Genomic DNA, 7,191 nt, shown 5'->3' with positions numbered 1-7,191 from the left:
TCTCTGAAATTTTGTAAGCAATAACTGTACATCAGAAAGATGTAGTATGTACAGAAAAAAAAACACTATATCTACAAAAAATATTGAATATCTCATTTTTTAAACTACAAATCCTGACGGAATGTTGAAGAAATAATTACTATTTGAGAGTTATTTTTATGTTTTGGTTTAGAGTTAATGATGCATTCTAGCGGCATATAAGGTTAGTAACTTTTTTGTACCATGATTTAATGAAGTTACCCAACTGCTTTGAAGAAGTGCGTTTGTCGAAAGTTAACGCATTTTGTTGTTGTTGTTCATTACCCTATAGTGAGCAGTTAATAAATATTCCTTTGACGATATTTGTTCTCAGAACAGATTTGGATCTGTCCAGATTCATGGATGTTTCTCCTTAATTATAACAGTAATTTTCTTCTCTTTATTTTGATATGCCATTGCCCTTTGATAGTACAAAGTAAAAACTTAAATAACATTTGATTTGTACTAAAATCATAAAAACTGACAACAGACGACGATACAAATCATTATAAAAACTCACGAGAAATAGAGAGAATCGGAAAGCTAAAATTGTTTGTGTATATTGTGGGTAATTTTCTAGATTTAAATGGCTGTATAACTAATACTGATAAGTAAATAAGATTATGCCTTATACCCTAGAAATTATCGTGATAAAGAAAAGCATATTACAATTGTTTGGTGTTAAGGTTTATTGATGCAAAACAAAACTGTTTACTATAGAAAATAGATGAGTTTCGAATAACAAAATATAATAGTATTTGTATCATCCATCAGGCAATTTATTTGTGATATCACGCCAAATTCATATTGTTTAACCAATGTAATTATTCGACGAAAGATATTTTTGCGAAACTGACATCTGCTGTTTCTGATACCTGGATTACGACGCTTATAATAGTATCGGATATATATCTATTTATTTATCCTGCACTAATTTTATGTTACACATCATTAGGAGTAGACCGCGAAACTAGGTCACATCAGACTTAACTGAAAGGTATGATTATACTCACGTAAAACTCAACATAAGAAGTTAGCTCTTCCTGACCTAAATTTAACAACTTCGAGCGTGTTTGGAGACAGATCCAGGACAAAGTTAAACCCAAAGTTTTCCTAAAAATATAATAATTCCAGATATAGTGCTTTTAAACTAAGAAGACCTAAAACTGACATGGCAACGATAAACAGCCTTTAGGCCACTTTTATTATTTGACAAATTTGAAAACCGCCTCATGGTAACAGCAAAAGCTGTTTTCCGTTTGTTAGTGAAAAATATTTTAGAATCCACAAATACTTCTTGTTCTGTCATAGTAGGTCAGGTTCCGCGTATTCTATTCAATCCAAACAATGGTTTGTTCATTAAAGCAGTTAAGCTAGCTGTCGGGAGACTGAAACGAACGATCTAACGCTACTGGTGACAAAGCACGCGCCTTCACGTGCTCTACACCTTACTTTACCGTATGTGGGCCACCAATTGTAATGTTGGTAAGCCGACCGCAGCAATTGGGGCTGAACGTCCCAGAATAGCCTTTCGTTGCAGGTTTACATACCATACTGAGATCACGTGTAAGAGAGAGAGAGAGAAATCAGCATTTTGTTAAATCCCAAGAAGTTGGGAAGCTTTAGGAGAAAATCTCTATTCTGTTTTTAAGCCACAAAACAAATATATTTCAACGACAACAATCAGGGTGTGAAATCTGGTTCTGCCCAGCCTTCTTTGATTTACTTTTTTATTTTCATGTTCTACATTGGATCCCAGACGGTCAATGTGAATGTGTTGCCAAAACTGAAATGAATTTGTTTAAAATAGTGACAAGATTTCAACGAAGCTACGGCTACTTATTTTAAACGTTGATGTAAACACGTTTCATGTTACAGAATGCTATTGTTTTTGTATTTTTTTATCTGTAGTTATTTTTATATGTAATTGAAGCAATAAATAAATTTAGCCATTTATTTTGAAAAGTGATATATTATTTAATATTACTTTGCTTATTGTACTTGCGGTTTCAAGTACACGTAATAACATTGCTTTTTGAAACCAGACAAACAAGAATGAACGCATAATGCTAAATAGCTATCCAATAGGAATGACATAATCGCATAATATATATGAATAACACATTTTACCACAGATCTTCAAAAAGCAACTTGTCTGTGAAGTATAAGTTTACTTAAGGGTGTAACTTTTCTTGTGCAGTTCACAAGCGTGAAATGATTTGTAAATAGTAACTGCTTCACAATCGTGAAATGATTTGTAAATAGTAACTGCTTCACAAGCGTGAAATGATTTGTAAATAGTAACTGCTTCCCACTAGCAGTAGTAATCAGGTTACTAGACTATGACTGCCTAACTTTGTTGGAAAGTCGGGGTGGGGGCAAAAAGAAAAAAGCTAAGTCAATCTAACGTAGTTGGTAATAACACTGTATGTACACTAACTGGGAAAAGTGGGGGGCACGTGCCCATTCTGCCCTATGTATTAGACGACTATGAACCATACAAAATGTAAAAAGTTACGATATTTTCGAATAAAATTCAAGCCAATGGATTAAGTTTACAACACATAAAGTAAAAAAAATTCGCTTGTAGAAACATAAAATGCAAACGGACGCCAAAAGAAAGTATCAAACACAAGTATACAAATCTTTTTTTAACAAAGTTTATTATTACGCTTATAGCTGGCAGGTTTCAATGCTTCTGTAACTGTCTAGCCGTTGAAGAAGAAGATAAAGCACGTCTCTACTCTACGAAGAAGAAATCACCGTGTCTTCACGCTACAGAAAAAAAGGATTAATTTTATTACACGTTTAAGACAGACTGAATCCCTGGTGTGGTATCCAAAAATTTTAGATTACCTATGTTAGTAATTTCTCTAATTATTCATATTCAAATGGAAATTAACTCCCAGTTAATATTAACGTGTACAAACCTCCGTACCATCCGTTAAATTGGATATCACCTATACATTCCAGAGGAGAGAAGATACAACATCTAATTGGCCAAACGTGTATAAATCTGAGGTGAAAATCAAAGGAAGTTTACGACTACTTACATCCAAATGCAGCACATTTGCCTGATCATACCAGAATAATGTAATGTCCTAGTTATAAAAATTAAACCTGGAATATTTCAACTGCCACCAAACGAAATATTTCTGGAAACATGGTTGAAGATAAATGTCCAATTATAAAAAAATATTGAACAAGTTTTAATTTTTTTCCATAGAAATATTTTGTTTTGTAATTTATGCTCTTTTTATAATTGCATCTCATGACTTTTAGCAAGACATGCAACAACTTTTTCAATGATAGCTAAAAACTGTGTAGTCTACTTTTATATATATTGTTACGTCTCTGTTTGTTTGTTAATTTCCCGTTTAAATTCTTCCCGAGAAACTTCAGCGATACAAATCCTTTCTTAAATAAAACTAGTTTGTTCTTTCTCAATACGACTTTGCAATACACTTAATTTCCACAGTCACTTAAACACACGCTATAATTCTCAATGAACGATTCACGCACTTTACTTACTATCGCGCTTGACTCAATTGTCCGTCTCTACCTCTGCCTGTCTGCATTTCTATTTCCAATTCATTGTCTGGCGCACTTATATACAAGAATAGAGGGCGCCTAGCAAATACTGAATTATTCATGATGTTCTCCGATCTTTCTAGAACTCATTACGTGTTACCAGAGTCACGTGACTTCTGCTGTCGTAACAATATTGTTGTACTATGTTCTATATGTGGGCTGATTTTTTGGATGACTTAGTAAAATTAATGCTAAGTCCAATGCACGTAACGGGAATGAATTGATTTATTTCCTCTATAACGTTTCTACAGGCTACGTTTACTGTGACATAAATTGTAGGTCTAAGTTCACGTACAACGTTCAAAAGAAATTCCTCACTTATGGTACTACATCTAACTTATAAATACACTTTCCTACAATTACACAAATTCTTTGCTAATGGGTCGATTAAATATACGCGACAACTCTCACTACAAACAGTGAATTGAATCATTCTTCACGAAATACTTCGCTGAATTTTCATTGAACATTCACACAGTGATTACTTGTATTTGTAATGTACTATCGTTTCTCCAAATTCTACCTAATTTCTAGATTATTATATCACCATGGTATTCTAGGACTACTTTTATGAACTTTCTGGATCTATCATCATCATCATTATTCGCAGTTTCCTCTATTATACAACTAAAAGATAAGTCCTTTTAACTCACGGTTAGTAACCTGAATTAATTTAAGTATGTAAATAATATCGTGGCAGTGCACCAAATTTATTATTCGATATTATACAGTGGTCCAACTGTTTGATAAGCCCACCAGTGGCTCAACGTTAAGTCTGAGGGCTCACCCCGCTAAAGATTGGGTTTCAATACTCGTGGTGGTAACAGCACAGATAGCACATCGCGTAGCTTTGTGTTTAACAACAAACAAACTGTTTAATGACTTTATATAAATATTTGTTAAAGGTTTCTTTTATTTTTCACCAAAGGTAAAATTGAAAAGAGAACCTGTGACATAAAGGCCTTATGTTAAAGTTTTCTTCATTTCCCATTCAAGCCGTCTCCAAGCGTTATTAATGCATTCCTTGATTGGCCGCACACTCTTTTGTGGACTGCAGTTTCGCCTATTTATGGCTCATCAGGATAGCTTGGATGAGCAAACCAAAGAAATTCAGTTAGGCCTTTTATAATGGTGAATTTAGTATATATAATATTTATGAAGTTTTAAGTCCTTTTTAATTAACCATACAGTAACCTAAATCAATTTAAGTATGTGAATAATATCACAGATTCTCTTTTTCAATTTTACCTTTGGTGAAAAATTAAGAAATTTTTAACACATATTTAATCATTAAACAATTGGTCCACTGTATAATATAGAATAATGAATTAGGCACAATGTCATAATATTATTCACATACATAAATTAACTTAGGTAAATGCTTGGTAAATTAAAAATATATTTAAAGCTCCATAAATGTTAACAAACAAACTGTTTGATGATGATATTGCACATTTCTTTTCACTAAAAGTAAAACTGAAAATATAATCTAATCTAAGGTATTTTTTAATGCACGTAGTCAAAGCTCACAAGTTAGAGAAACACAATGAATAAATAAAATAATGATACAATAAAACATTTTATAATGGTGGTGTGTGTACATAAGATTTATGGCGTTTCTACGTCCTTTTATATTATGCCTCCATGTTACAGATTATATTTTGAGTTTTACCTTCGTGAAAAAAAAAATTATAATATTATTATAAAACAGTTGGTCCACTGTATACTTCCAAATAATAAATTTGATTCAGTGCCACAATAATATTCACATGCGTAAATTAACATAATTTTGGTAACTAAATGGTGAACTCAAAGGACTTTAAAAATCCGTAAATATTATATACATACTACTATTATAAGAGGATTATTGCATTTCTTTGTTTCTTGGCCCAAGCTGTGCTGATGAGCCTTGCATCAACGAAACTGCAATCCACAGCAGATGGTATAGCCAATTAACCAATATATTAGGCTTCTACAAGATAGATTATATTGTAGTTAACACCCTGCTATTAGCATTGTCATACCTCAAAAGTTTTGTACCATGTGCAAACGATATTTGGTTTGGTTGGCATGATTACGTGGCGTATAGATTGCTGCTAATCAGGTTCGCTTCCTTTGATGGCAAGTTGTATTTTCCAGTCCTCGGCTGATTGGAAGGCCAGCTACACAAGGCCTCATGTTACCTTGGCAACGTAACTTGGAGCATTACATGTGTAGATAAACAAGGAAGAAGAACAGCCTACTTTACTAAAATGCATGCAAGTAGAACTATGTATATTTTATATTCTTAAAAAAATGTTAATTTGTGTGCGTATGTCAACTCCGGGGCACACAATGCACGCATTACACATAATAGACGGCGTGCCACTGCCTTTTAGAAAACTTTTCTGGTACCATAAATTTTTTAGTCGTTTGTTTGTAGTTAAGCGCAAATCTACACAAGGGTCTATCTGTGCACTGCACACCAGTCCTCCGGTGGGACAGCAGTAAGTCTTCGGATTTACAATGCTAAAATCAGGGGTTCGATTCCCCTCGGTAGATACAGCAGATAGCCCGATATGGCTCTGCTATAAGAAGACATACACACACACACACTGCCCATTACGGGCATCGAAACCCGGTTTCTAGAGTTGTAGGACCGTTAACATACCGCTGTGCCACTGGGGGGCTTTTTAATCGAGATTATTATTATTATTTATAGAAAAGCGAGAGTTTGTCATTTCTGTATAATATATATGTACTATTTGAATGAACTTTATTTTGTCCTTTGATAAGAATAGTACATATTCTACCAATTATTATGTTGATGTTTCAATTGTTTCTTAATATTATGCGGATTTATACAGGAAAACATTGCAAATTAGTTCTGTAGTAATGTAGCTCATATTAAATTGTTAGTTAATGTAACAAAATTTTTCATACTGGACAATATTTTTGGTTTATTTTTAGACACAGCATATATATTTGTTTGTTTTACAGCAAAGCTACTTGGGGCTATCTGCTGTGTCCACCGCGGGAAATTGAACCCCGCATTTTAGCGTTGAAAATCCGTAGACTTAACGCTTCCCACTAGGGGAAGACATATATATATATCCTTTATACATTTAAAAGTTCATGAATTCAATCTCAAACCTTTTGACTTTTTGATGTATTAAGCATGTATTCTTCAATATTATACGCATAATGTGTGCAGTTGTCACTTGCTCACCACAGTGAATCTATATTTACAGAAGATTTGTAGAATATGTAGAATTTATGAACCAATTTATTATTTTAAATCACTATGGTATACAGTCCACCATAAGAAGCCTGGGTTACCTAAACGGGTATAACTCAGTGACAAGTGCTGTATCGAATAATATATTGAGTTTTATATTTATTTTCAGTATGTTTTCTTCAATTAACATAGTGAATATTTCTGTATTAATTTCATATAAAAAAAGCTAACATTTTGAGCTAATTGTATTAGAATTATACAATGAGAAATGGCTGCATTCTCAATTGTTTTTTTTTTGGTTTTTACAGTACAACTACAATCAGGCCCGCCGACGGGGGGGGGGGGGGGGCCGGGGGCACCCCCCC

This window comes from Limulus polyphemus, unplaced genomic scaffold, assembly GCF_000517525.1.
Source record: "Limulus polyphemus unplaced genomic scaffold, Limulus_polyphemus-2.1.2 Scaffold1909, whole genome shotgun sequence".
Classification (NCBI taxonomy): Eukaryota; Metazoa; Arthropoda; class Merostomata; order Xiphosura; family Limulidae; genus Limulus; species Limulus polyphemus.
Note: the sequence above shows the minus strand (reverse complement) of the source record.